This window comes from Petaurus breviceps, unplaced genomic scaffold (genome assembly GCF_028583685.1).
Source record: "Petaurus breviceps papuanus isolate PSGF00001 unplaced genomic scaffold, PetGlider_PUasm1.0 90977, whole genome shotgun sequence".
Taxonomy (NCBI): Eukaryota; Metazoa; Chordata; class Mammalia; order Diprotodontia; family Petauridae; genus Petaurus; species Petaurus breviceps.
The window spans coordinates 50,671,900-50,686,443 of record NW_027187391.1 but is presented as its reverse complement, the minus strand read 5'-3'; the positions used below and the strand labels follow the sequence as shown (position 1 = coordinate 50,686,443).

The following is a 14,544-nucleotide window of genomic DNA, read 5'->3' as shown; positions in this document are numbered from 1 at the left end:
GGACAGTATTCACTCTCTGTCTGCAGGACAGTCTCAGGGCTTCTTAGCGAACAGCCAGGTTCTAGGACTTCTTCAACAATAGGACAGTCTTTCACCAGTGGACAAATCTGGCAAAATAACATCAAAACAGACAGACAAAGTACCAGCAAAACAGCCATGTCTCCTCAGTCCTTGGCAACTCAGGGGGCAGGTCTCAAAAGTCCAGGGCAATTCAAAGCTGCCACCAGCAATTCTCTTAGTCTCTCCCTCTCCACGAGGTGCTGCTACCAAAAAGATCTTCCGCCTCTCTCTTGTGTCTCCAAATCTACGTCACCAGCTCCTCCCAGTTCAGGACTTTCTTTTCACATCAACAAGCCCATCCCACAGGTGGGATTAACAAACTCTGGGTTTTAACACAATCAATTTGAAAACCAAGCCAATACAGGGGAATCTTTAATTGCCATTACTATCACATTCCACCCCTCCAGGATCCTTGGCCTTACAATCTCAATCTAAATGGCCATGGATCCTGGAACAAATAGAGGCACTATGCTTTGTACATCCTGCCGACTACGCCATAATGTAATGTAATACCAAGCAAAGGCAACTTCCCAGGTTCAAAATACCAGCATAGGTGCTCTCTATTTTGTTCAGTAACAAACCCTGAACAGAGAAGATCAAAACATGACATCATTCAAAATACAGCATTTACTAAGTGTGATTAAATAATCTCCAAGTACTACCCCACCCCAGGATCTTCCAATCATTCAATCAATTACAAAGTCCCTGTTCTAAATACTACTCCACCCTTATGCTATACCTTAATTAAGTCCACCACAAAACCCCTCTTCTCAAATGGAGATTAGTTTCCAAACATAGGTAAAGTACCTTCATTTGTCAATCACAGAGCACAATAAGGTCAAAAGTTCCCCACCCCCAGGATCACAATTGAATCTACCCCAGAGTTATATCAAGTTTAAACACAGCACTTAATACCCAAATGGAGGTCTTTTCTTCATCTTGACACGAGGCAAGTTCTCAGCAATCTTAGTTCCTGGAGAGACAAGGCTTAGCAAGGCCATAAGATACATTGCCAGTCCCTTCATGAATTTATCCTCTGTCTGTAGAACAGTCCTAGAACCCCTGAACACATTAGCAAAGCCCTCTCCCAGGATTTCTGTAAACATACAACAAGAAAATCCTTCTTCAGGGCTTCTGAACCAACAGAAAGGCTCCCAGACCCCTGCAACAACATCACTGTCCCTCACCAGTAGACAGTATTCACTCTGTCTGCAGGACAGTCTCCAGACCCCTGCAACAACAGTACTGTCCCTCACCAGTGGACAGTATTCACTCTCTGTCTGCAGGACAGTCTCAGGGCTTCTTAGTGAACAGCCAGGTTCCAGGACTTCTTCAACAAAAGGACAGTCTTTCACCAGTGGACAAATCTGGCAAAATAACATCAAAACAGACAGACAAAGTACCAGAAAAACAGCCATGTCTCCTCAGTCCTTGGCAGCTCAGGGGGCAGGTCTCAAAAGTCGAGGTCAATTCAAAGCGGCCACCAGCAATTCTCTTAGTCTCTCCCTCTCCACGAGGTGCTGCTACCAAAAAGATCTTCCGCCTCTCTCTTGTGTCTCCAAATCTACGTCACCAGCTCCTCCCAGTTCAGGACTTTCTTTTCACTTCAACAAGCCCATCCCACAGGTGGGATTAACAAACTCTGGGTTTTAACACAATCAATTTGAAAACCAAGCCAATACAGGGGAATCTTTAATTGCCATCACAGTAGGAAGGAAGTAGGAATGAATATAACCTCTGAAAAAGAAATTGCTCAACTGGATAATGGTCAGATATTCAAATATCACCTAATTCCATTCTATTTATAGGAGTGTTTGTATGCACATAACTGTGTGATTTCTTTGGAAGTATCTTCTTAATTCACTAAAATCACTTGAATATTTGTATTGGTATTGACTTAAATTATTCCTTCAATGGCCATGTGTTTGCAAATATTCATTAAATATATTTCTCTCCTACTCTAAAATAAAGTTATATTTATTTGTTGAAAAAAGTTTGACACGCCAAAGCATTTTATCAGTCACTTATCTTAAAGGTCCATAGCATTGCTGGCTAGAAAGGGCACTGAGTTCAGAATTGAAATCCTTTCCCAGATAAGTGCTTATTACAATTTAGCTGAAAATGGAGGCATATGGTGCCAAATGATTGGAGTGTTGCTAAGAGCTACTTGTCTACCTTCTTCCCCCTTTCACATTTCAAAGGGATATGAGGCTTATAATTCTTCTCTGTACAGAAAGCACATGTTTTTCATATAAAAGGTACCTTTATAATTGCAGAATTATCCTACTGATGTCAGTCATTATTAGTGTTTGTTACTAATAACCTCAGTTCCTAACCACTAGTCATTTCCAAACTATATACATACATGCTAATTACACAGATGCATACATGCACACACATATCTATATAATTTGCTTGATTTGAAATTGCTGATATTCAAAAGTATATAATTTGTGCTCAGAAACATAAGATTATGTCTCAAATAATTACTCACTTTTAAAATACAAAAACTGAAACCCTTATGTTCATGATTCAACAGTCAGATTCCCCTTTCCTTTTCCCTTTAATTTTAGGGATCATAGATACAGATCTGGAAGATTCTTTAGAGATGATTTTGGAATCTTAGCCTTATAGCTATAAAAACTTCAGTAATCATATAATCAAGTCACTTCATTTTATATCTGAGGTAAATAAAGCCCAAATAAGTGAATTGAGTTATCAAAAGTGATTTGGTGCCCTTTGCTCTGTAGATGTTGCAACTCTTTTAGTACTAACACATTTGTTAATTATGACTTTCCTCTTCAATATAAAACAAAGTCAACCTCAACTATATAAAAGAAATTCCCCCATTACCAATATCCCCAAAACCAAATTTAAGACAAAAACTCTATTTAATGAGATAATTAATTTTATTTCTTTCTTAAATAATTCAAAATTTATCAAAAGTCTACTTTGTAGCAAACACTGAGTTGGTTCTTATCAGATATTTTAAAAAAGTTCAGTTGAGACACATCACCTGTCTTCATAAAACTTACAGTCACAAATTATTATTATGTAGTATAATATAAGAAAAATTCTTGAGAAACACAAATTGCAATGCACACTCCAAAGGCAAAATTCAGGAGAGCCTTCATCTTGGAATAGAATTTTAATGTAATTTACTTAAAGGAGGGATTGAATTTTGAGCTAATTTTAAGATACTAGTACACATGGGGCAATAATTTTTCAGACTTTTTTTTAAAAGAAGGGAGCATATACATTCTATTTGACAGTGCCTTTTCATTCAAAGCCAAAATTTTAAAATTCTTATTAATCTAAAATCTAGCTTTTATGCTGGAAATTAAAGTGGAAACACTTTTAAGGTATAAAAAATAGCAGAAGCTAGTTGAGCACAACCTTAACTCAGGTGATATTTAACATTTTTGATGAGTCAAATTTCTGTATTTCTAAGTCTGACACTTGACACTTTGCTATTATGTACTTTCAAATTTTATATACCAAGTAATTCCAGAAAATCTGCAAGGATATCTCATATCCTGTAAAATATTTGATGGGAAAATAAAATAAAAGGCACTTTATCATTAATGGAATTTATGGCATTGAATGAGCTTTCATGACTTATGCCTGCTCAACAGTAAGTAGCTTACGTGTGTGTCTGGTCTCACTTTATAAAATTGAATTTTCATCTTACTCCTTATTTAAAAAAGAAATTAGCATGAAAAAACTCATCTAATCAATTCCAACTTACAGTCACTGTAAAATTTAGCGTAGTCAGAGATGCTAATAATATGACAAGTGACCAAGTTATTTGATAAGCAGCTAGAAATTAATAACCTACCTATCAATTATAGTTGGAGAGTGAATTGCTCTACAAATAAGTTTTGAGATAATGATACTAGGAGTTCATAAGGTCTTAATCACATTGAGTTCTACATCTCATTTATTTTAAATATGTGGAACTTTTTTTAAATTTTTGCGAAGACATAAAACAAAATATCTTTTAATCAACAGAGAATTGAAAATTTCTTGGGTTTGATGACTAGAAAAATCAAAAGGGAAAATTGCCCAAATTGCAAAGGGACAGTAAATGGCAGTGGCAAGTACATTTATTGGTGCATCAACAATGACTTATAAATAATGAATAACCCCAAATTCAAAGCTAAGTACTGCATTGGTGGCCTTAAAATATTAAAATAATTAGAATGTCTCCAGCACACTGTGTGATTTTTCTATGGAGGATTCATGGGAAAATATAGATAAGAACCACATAGGATGATAAAGAATAGAAGGGTTATGGTCTACATTGTGAGAGAAACATCCATAGAAACAAAATTATAAAATTATCAAAAGACCAAACATTTAAACTTTTTTCTCATCACCATTATAAGATTTATCCATTGTATTTTACACCATTTTATTCCTGTTTTGTTATCTTAATGTCAACTGCTGTTATTTCCTTTATCCTATATTCTAATGATTTCCTTACACCTGCCATGACCTGAGAAGTAAGACAAATGATCTTATTAAAACTATATGTGCTTTGAATCAATATGCATAAAGTTTGATCTAAATGACTATCCTATAGAAAATAGTATAATTTTCTTTTGCAAGGGGTTCAGCAATAATAATTACTTCATGTTAGAATCTCTCTCTGTCTCTGTCTCTGTCTCTGTCTCTCTGTCTCTCTCTCTCTCTCTCTCTCTCTCTCTCTCTCTCTCTCTCTCTCTCTCTCACACACACACACACACACACACACACACACACCACTTATTTTGTATTTCTTGGCTATATTTCAGGTGATTGATCTTTGCTGGAATTCTGACCTCTGAGCAAGTGCTAGTGGATTTGAAAATATTTCAACAAAATAGCATATGAACAGAATTAAAACTCACTGTGACTCCAACAGACTTTCATAGTTCAATTAAATCCATTCAAACTCCAAGAAAATTGTGACTAGTGTAGTATCATAAAGCTTATATGTCAAGGTAGTGTTAAAAGTTACTACTGAACCTAATTCCTTTGCAAAATGCAAATTAGAAATATATTTAATTACTCTTACATAATGTGTTCTTCTTGTTATCATGATTATTGACTCACCAAAGGTAAATAAATTGTTATTTTGAAATACTTTACATATATATATATATATATATATATATATTAGAGAGAGAGAGATTCAGCCATATGTTTTTATTAAAATTGTAATAAGTAATGCTTTGATGCAGATCGACAACTCATTCTCAATATACTTCCAGAGTTACATGGAACACTGAGTTGAGTCACTCACTCACTTAAGCTGACCCTTTAGTATTTATTAAAGGTACAATAGAACTCTGAGGATACCTCATTATGGTGTCAATCCACTTGGTTTGTTATAGCTCTCAGAATTTCTATAACTTAGAAATAAAATTCTCAAATATTGACCAATACTTAATTTTGAAACTGATATAATCAAATCTATGTTTGTAAATATTATGAAATTCAGTAGGTTTCTCATTCAGTTATATTTCATTAAAGAGGAGAAGGGGGCAGCAGAGGATGAGATGGATAATATAGTGGAAGCAACAAATATATTAGACTTGAAAGAGAATTGCTTGGGATAGTGTGGTCTGCGGGATCACAAAGTATTGGACTTGACTGAAAATGAACAACAAAAATATTTTATTAAGCTTAGATAGTGTATCATAAGATCTAAAACTGGAAACATCCTTTAAGACCACTTAAACTATCTGCCTCAATTCATAGATAAGTAAACAGAGGTTAGAGGGACTTTTACAAATGTATACAATATCAAGTATCAGACTTGGTATTTGAACCACTTCTAAATCTTTCTCTAAACCAGTTTTCCCTAAGTATATTGTGCATTATCTCATTATTGTTTCATCCATATTCTTCCTAAATAAGACTGTGTCAACTTTTTAGAAAGAAACAAACCTCCCTAGTAGTTGACTAAACCTGATAAATGAAAAACCTTTATTAGAATGTGTCATCTTTCTTATGGTAATTAATTACTGAATCTACCATTGATTAATATTGCAGATAATTTGTCACTTGTTGCAAACTATATCTTCACCATTTGACTAAAATTTTGTCTCCTTTTTAAAAAATTGCAAATATGGTATTTGACAGAGGGAATTTCTTAATATGAGAAATTCCTTGTAAAAAATCTGAATCACTGAATTCAAACATATCAGTCACAAAAATGATGGTATATATATATATATATTTGTTATAATAGATTTGCCATTAGAAGGAATTTTAGAGGCTATCTTGTCTAATTCCTACCTAATGAATGACTTTGATAATATTCCCAACAAAGTCATTCAAGCCTTTCCATGAAACATCCTTTGTGCTCATTGTTTAATCAGTCAGCTTATTCTATTTTGCAACAACTATAGTTGTGAAGAAATTTCTTTTTATGTTAGAGTAATATCATGCCTGTTATTTTTCTGTTAGAAGACTGAGGAACAATTCTAAACTTACCTTATAGTTATTAGTAAGTAACCAAGCAACCAATTCTTATAACCTCTCCATCAGGGAGACATGTCTTCTGCTACTTTCTTTCTGGAAAATTTTTAATATAATGTGTTCCCTAAATAAATTATATTTTCCTTGAAGCTAGGGACTATCTTAATTGTTTTTCTACATCTGCTCAATGCTTAGCATATCCCTAGTTCTTGGCATAAAGTTAGTCTTTACCAAATCCTCTATCATCTCTCTGTGTCTGTCTATCTCTTTCTATGACTCTTTGTCTCTTTCCCATTCTCTCTCCATTTATATATTTATTTATATTATATATTTATTTATGCATCTATGTATGCACTCTACATATATGTATGTGTGTGTGTATGTATTTATGTGTCTGCCTGTCTATCAATCTATCTATCTATCAATGTATCATTATATATTTATCTTTTGGTAAATAAGACATGTCCATATCAATGAATGCCCTTTAAGTTAGAGTGTAACTTAACCTTCAAAGTTCTGTGTTTTTGTATGGTGATGGTACTGCCAGGTCATTTTGCCAGTGAAACACCTAGTATTGTTTCTGGATCAAACAAGGCTTTGTGCTTTATCAGTTTAGAAGTGGTCTTTAATAGTATGCTTACATATCCATTTAGAATGTATAGTGGAAGGTGGTATAAGGTGTTGGTCTAAGTTTAATTTCTTCCAGATGGTTTTCTCAAATTTAAGTTTTCTCAAAATTAAGTTTTCTCAGCAATTAAAAAAATAGGGTTCTTCATTAAATAATTTTTGATTTTTGGTTGTAGTATTACCATTTTTAAATCTTCCTTTATCTACTCTCTTCTGTCATTTTATGTTTCTATTTTATACTGAATGCCAGATGGTTTGGATCATTGCTGTTTTAAAATATTTCATATTTGAGGTGTGGATGTGCAATTCTCCCTTAATATCTACCTCTTTTTACCATTTCCTTTGGTATATTTTTCTTTGGTTTACCATATGAATTTGTTATTATTCTGTAAACTTCTATAAAATATCCTTTTTCACAAGCTGATTTTCAATAGTATTCAATCTACAAATTAAATTTGATAACATTCTATTTTTTAATGTACATCATAGCCATAATTGCTAAATATTAGTCTATTCAAGGTTTTTTTTTTCTTTATTTCTTCAAGGATTATTTTGAAATTGAATCTGTGAGACTTTTGTATACTTTTGTAGATTGGGTCTCAAAGTATTTTATTCACATTATAGTTATTTAGAAATGAAATTCACTTTCTTTTGAGGTTTTCATTTACAATTGTAGTTTTTTTTTTAAGATTTATTTTGGAGTCTGGAACTTTGCTGAAGTTATTGTATTGATCAATATCTTTTCTTATTCACTAGGATTTTCAAAGTAAACTGTCAAATAATCAACAAATAGAGATTTATTTCCTTGTTACTTATCTTTGTGCCACTTTTTTTTTTTTTTGGTTATTGATATTACAGGCATTCCAGAACCATATCAGAGCTGGGAGCATGGGTATCCTTACTTTATTGTTGTTGAGTCATATCTCACTTTTCATGTCTCCATTTTGGGTTTTCTTGACAAAGATTCTGGAGTAGTTTGCTGTTTCCTACTCCAGCTCATTTTACAGATGAGAAGTTCAAACAAATAGAGTTAAGTGACATGCCCAGAGTCACATAGCAATCAGTGTCAGAAGCCAGATTTGAATTCAACCAAATGAGCTTTCCTGATTTCAAGCCTAGCACTAGTCTGTCCTCTATGTCAAGTAGGTGCCCTATCGTTGCTTGAATCATGTGCTTGTTGGAAAAGTGTATGTGATGCTTGTTTAAATTTTATCATTATGTATCATTAATGTTATAAAAAGTTCTCCTATGCCATCAATTTGTATGATTTTTCATAGAAACGTGTGTTATCCTTGATCAAATGCCTTTTCCACATTATTGAATGAATCACATTGTCTGTTATTTTTTTGATATGATAATTTATGTTGATTGTTTTCTTTTCTTTTCTTTTCCGCTTTTTGGAGGGGGGAAGGCAGGGCATTTGAGGTTAAGTGACTTGCGCAAGGTTATACAGCTAGTAAATATTAAATGTCTGAGACCGGATTTGAACTCAGGTCCTCCTGACTCCAGGGCTGGTGCTCTATTCACTGTGCCTGTTGATTGTTTTCTTAATGTCAAGCTGTTCTTGTCTGTGAATTCATGGAATACATCTAGCTTGTCTTGATGAATCATTTCTTAGATAAGTCATTTTAGTCTGTTTGAAAGAATTTAACTTAAATTGGTCTGTTGTTCTCTTATCTTTATCTTTCCTTGGTTTGGAGAGTAAAACTTTGCCTCATAAAAAAAAGAATCTTGTAAGATGAATAACTTCTCATTTTTTCTTAGAATAATTTGTGTAGTATGGGTGTTAAAAGTTTAATAAAATTGTATCATAAGTAGGAGACGCCACTTTTATTTAGTGCTGAGAAATGTGCATTTTAGCAGTTCTGTTTAGAAGACACCATGATTATATAGGTGGCACAGTGAAAAAAGTGTCAGACCTAAAGTCAGGAAATTCTTTTTTCTGTAAAATGAGCTGGAGAAGGAAATCACAAACCACTCCAGTATCTTTGCCAAGAAAACTCCGAAGGGGTCATGAAGAGTCAGATACAACTGAACAAAATGACTACACAACAATGAAATAAATATTTTATCTTGAATTTCTACAGCAATTTGTTCAGATCTATATCTTATTATTTATATTTTTATTAGAATTTTCCAAAGTTAAGAAAGGGACATTAAAACTCATCATATTATTGTGTTAGTATCTATGCCTTTTGTATCTCGGGTAATGCATTGAGTATAAATTTAGATATGAGTTTGTATGTCTGTGAGTAAGGTATTTAGAGAATATAAGTTTAGTATTAATATTGCTTTGTAATCTACAGTTTATTTCCTCATTTTTCTTGTTTATCCCTTTGTATGTTTTGAAGTATTCTTATTTTTTTCTTTCTTACAAAATTATTGACACTCATGCTTTTTGCATGGATTTGATTCATAATGAATTTTATCTATCTCCTCACTTTTATTCTTTTTTCTAAATGCATATCTCATAAGCAGAAAGTTTGGAGGTTTTTTATTCAATCTGTTACTTTTAAAAATAGTGGATGGTTTAATCCCTTCATATTGAAAGCTGTGAGATTTAACTCTATATTTTTCTCTATTTCCTCAAATATTGTTTTTTCTTCTGAGCTAGCATTTTTTACCTCCATAAATAAAGTTCTATGTCTCTTCAGTTATTTTAGCTTAATCTATTTTAAGGAAATCCTATTCCCACTGTCTATCTTCCCCCTCACACTGAAGTCCTCATTTCCTACTGTTTATTCCTTTTCCCTTCTTTTGAAGTTTTACTTGTTTGTTCATTTTTCTTTCTAGTTTACGTCTATTTAATTTTTCCCTTTTTATTTTCCCTTTCAGTTTTAAAGGCTTTGATCAAATTAAAATCTACTTCCTATCCTCCCCTTCAAAGAAAGAAATTTAACAGTCTCTCTTCTCCAAGATCTTACAGTTTCCTCATCTCTAAAAGTTATGACAATGAATTGTAGAGGCCCCTTTTTGTTGTAAATCTATAATCCTAATTCAATCAGTTAGTAGTTACAAAAAGAAATTCTGCATTCCTGGTCCGAAATAGGGCAAGTGACTCTAACTTTCATGTAAATCAGAAGCCCAGGATTATTTTTTTTTAAGTTTATTTCCACATTGGTGTAATAGTAATGAAATTTGAAGTTCCTTTTGTATTGCTAAGCTTAGAGGTACTTAGCACTTAGTAACTAATCAAGCATCTGTTAAAGAAACAGAAGGTATGAACCCTTTTTGCTGATGTAACAGGAAGGGGTTGACTGAAACAGGAAGGAATGAATGCTGCATGGTGTGTGGGTGTGTGTCCCTGCAAAGCTTCATGGAAGCAGAAGCTGCTGCCACCAAAGAAGCTGAAGAGGAGCCCCAGGCTAGAGAAAATGATTTTTATTTGGAGAACCTGGATGAAGTGATTTTGATTCTGGGAACCACCTGAAACTTCTGCTGAGTCCAAGGGCCAGATAGAGCTGGTGAAGTCTGAGGCAGCATGCCTGTGATGCTGGTACTTTGAATGAACCTGTGAGTGATTTTTTTTAAGCCTTGACTTCCCAGAAACAGACAGGTAAGGATTTAAGGTGGACTGGACGCTGTAAGCTTCAGTGTGTAATAGGAAGTGTGTGAAGAGCTGGACAAGGGTGTGGGAGCTCTCTGCCTTTGAACCCAGATGACAGTTTGGTGAATCCAGGTAGGACCTGGGACCATGGAAGGGGATCCAGGGAACCTAAAAGACCACCCCAAGTCAAGCTGAAAGAAGACTTTACTTGAATACTGTGTACTGACTGAGAAATTGTAATTTACTAGTGACCCAAGGGTGGAGGGCTTGTATATTTTCTGATGATTGAATAGTGAATGATGATCAGTGACTGATTTGTAACTTAGTGTGCCCCATGAGTGGAGAACTTTGACTAGTGTACTTTGTGTCCCTTAAAGAGGCAAACCTCCTTAAGGGTGATTCAATGATTGAGATGATTGAATGATTGAGTTACTAAATGATTGTTCTTTGTTCAAAACTTTGTGACTACTGTGGTGAAAACTATGTGGCAATTTTAATGATAAGATGTTGTGAATGCTGTATTTTGATTCTCTGTGATAAGTTGTAACATTGTGAATTCTGTACCTTGATTTCTGTGAATGTTTTGCTCTGATTTGTTATTGAATAGTTATTGTTATTGAATTGTTATTGAAAAGAGAGTTCACTATACTGTGTAATCAGAACGTTGAAAAGCTGCTGGTGGCAGCATTCTTCTGGAAAGCTGCTCATGCTTGCTTTACAATTGGAAAGCATAGTATCTGAAGAGGATAATTTTCTCAAGTTGTAGAATCTCATACTTGAAACAAAATTAGATAAATGAGTCTTAGAAGGGTCAAGAAATATAATAAACTTGCTAGACAAAATATTTTCTTTACCAAAAGCTTATTTTTATTGATAGCTTTTGTTTTCATCTCATTTTTATGAACACATTCCTCCACTCACACCTGAACAGCAGTTTCTTGTAATAAACACTTGGAAAAGAAGCACTTCAGTGTTAAACAAAAAATCTACTGTTTTCAACAGTATTTTTTTTTCTCATATTTTCTCTGAAGCTAAAACCACTCATTATAATTATACATCTTTCAATTTTGTTGGTTAGTGGTTGTTGTTTCTGGCCAATCAAAATCTGTATGAAAGGAATCAAAGACCCACCAAAACCAAAAGTCTCCTTTTCAAGATATAAAATGACAAAGGGGAAGGTAGAATCATTATGCTTGTTTAATTTATCTATTTCTACAGTTTGCATATTGGAACAATAATCACTTTTAATATCTCTGTAATTAATATTTTCCCTTTAAGTTGCTATTACCTCTTTTTTTCTAATACTTTTCAATACTGATACTCTTTCAGCATAACTATGTGAGCTGTTTTCAAGAAACCGGGCAAATGAGACCTTTACTCAGAAATTAAAACATTATAGTATCATAGAACCAAGAGAATAATGAAGTAGTAGCCATAAGAATCCAGTAGAAACCACCAGTCAAGCAAGTTCTGGATCATACCAAAGGAAAAGGGAGATCTTTAACTCTAAACAAAAATACTATATCTAATCCATCACCAAAACCCTGGCACCTCAATGAGGAATGGTGCGCACTGCCAAATGAAATCAGTTATCTGAAGATTTTGCTAGATGACCTCTTGACTATGTATATGTTCATGGAGGATCAGTAGATGGTGATGTACTTGTGTCATTTTAGTCCCATAGCCAGGCACGGTGGTTTGTTGAAAGAGACAATAAGGGAATTCTGGTAGCTACTTGTCTGGTCATGTGTTTTAATATATATACACACACACACATATATACATACATATATACATGTATGTGCATATATACATACATATATATGAAGTTCTATAAAAGTTATACACATGGTCAAAAGATTCCATCAGGAATTCACCAGACTTGTTTTGACATTTATTTTGTACAAAGCTGACACCCATGGATATCTATCATATTAGATTTTGTCTTAGACCTGTCACCCACTCAAGTGCATAGTACCCTTGTAGTTGTGAACACTTTCCAAGATAACTCATTTACTTTCCTGAACTGATCATCACAACTACCCACCTATTCTTCCATGAGACCTTTTGTTAAAAAGTCACACATCCTATATTACATAGATTCAGATGTTTTTGCTTGTTTCCGTTTTTGAAGGTACTATTCTATGTTTGTCAGATTAAAGTTGATTTCTATAGTCTCTCTATAGTACCCATGTCTATGGTCTATCACTCCTAGTCTGATGCCAATCAGTTCAAAGATAATAATGGAAAATAATTCTAATGCTAAATATCTTACTACTCTAATTCATTCTATTCACAAATAATTTTGTCATATTTCTGTCCTTTTATTCATGCAAAATACTGCTCCATCTCAGATAGAGTATAGCTGTCAACTGTCTTCATTTTTCTCTTCGTATTCACACTTTACAACATCATAATATTGATACAATGCATAGCTCAGGCTTACCTACAGTATATGTTGAATACCTCCAAGCTGAGGGCCTTATTGCCATCACATACCAAAGGAACATCCCTATTTGGCTAGATGATTGATTATGGCTAGTTATATAGAAGGTCAATATGAAGAGAAAAGTAATAAATGGAATACTCATTTAATATTAGTAATTATATGACATTCTAAGTTTTGCAAAGTACTTCAAAAATACTATATAATTTTATTCTCTCAATAATCCTTGAAGGTTAGGTACAATTATTATCCTCTTTTTACTTATGAGAAAACTGAGGCACAGATATATTAAATGACTTGCTCATGGTCATGAAGCTGAAATAGTGTCTTAAACTAGATTTGAATTCGGTCCTGACTACAAATTTAATGCTCTATCTGTCCATTAAGTCTAATAGCACTGTGCTAATATTTGATCATCCAAGTGGTGGGTTTCAAAGCTTTCCATTCAGAATTATTTTTTCTTTGGATACTCTCATGAGTTTCCTCTCAATGAACTTTATCACTATAGGTATATCCTGAGGAGATTTGCACCATTCAAATTCCCATCCTTTCTATACTACCCCAGGTTAGGATGGATGGAGAAGCAAAATATATCAGATATGTATATGTGTATTCATGCATGTTTGTATGTATTGTATGTGTGCATGCAATACACAATACATACATTTTCCACATGCATATGTATGTATATGTGTGTGGATAGCTAGATAGATAGACAGATTAGAGAGAGAGAGAGAGAGAGAGAGAGAGAGAGAAAGAAATCTCACAAAGCCTCTGGGGCCATATTCTGTACTTAGAACAATGGGACAGGTCTGGGCTAGGAAAAGGACCTGGGCATTCACATATGAGATGGATTACCACTGATGGTGCATGATTTATACCTCTTCTAATGCACCAAGGCCTCCTAGGTAACAGTGTTTGATCCCCTGTATTTAAGCTACAAGTTATCAATTTGAGGAGCAAAGGTTTGAGAGACAAGACTGAGTGGGTCCAGAAATTAAAAGGGACTCTCACAAATGTCAGTAGTCAGTTGAGAAAAAAAAATATAATGCCCCAACTTGGTGAACTCTATAACATTTGCTCTTTTATCCTCTTCTGTGAATATATTTATTATTTAATTGTGACAACTTATTTTTTCTTAAGATTTAGCTTATCTTGTGATGTTTTGGTATCACACAAAATGGAATTTCCGTCCCTGTTGTGCTAAGAGACAAGTCCCTTGATGTATCCTGAGAACACAACTTAATCGTTCTGTTTGTTCCCTTTTTGGATACCCTTGCTCTTTCTTTCTATTTTTCTAGTTCTTTTCAATTAAAAATATTTATTAAATTATTACCATAGAACACATTGTCTATAAGATGATTGGGTTAAAAGACAGATGTTGAAACAGTCTCTA

General features: G+C 33.8%; 1 long non-coding RNA gene across 1 annotated transcript in view; it reads left to right on the top strand.

The window, feature by feature from the left end:
- The first annotated feature begins 11 nt into the window (after nt 1–11).
- Nucleotides 12–14,544, top strand: part of LOC138153312 (uncharacterized) — an 833,457-nt gene continuing 818,924 nt past the window's right edge. Inside the window, exon 1 of the long non-coding RNA XR_011166341.1 lies at nt 12–1,525. This is a non-coding gene — a long non-coding RNA (uncharacterized lncRNA). The remainder of the gene's footprint in view (nt 1,526–14,544) is intronic.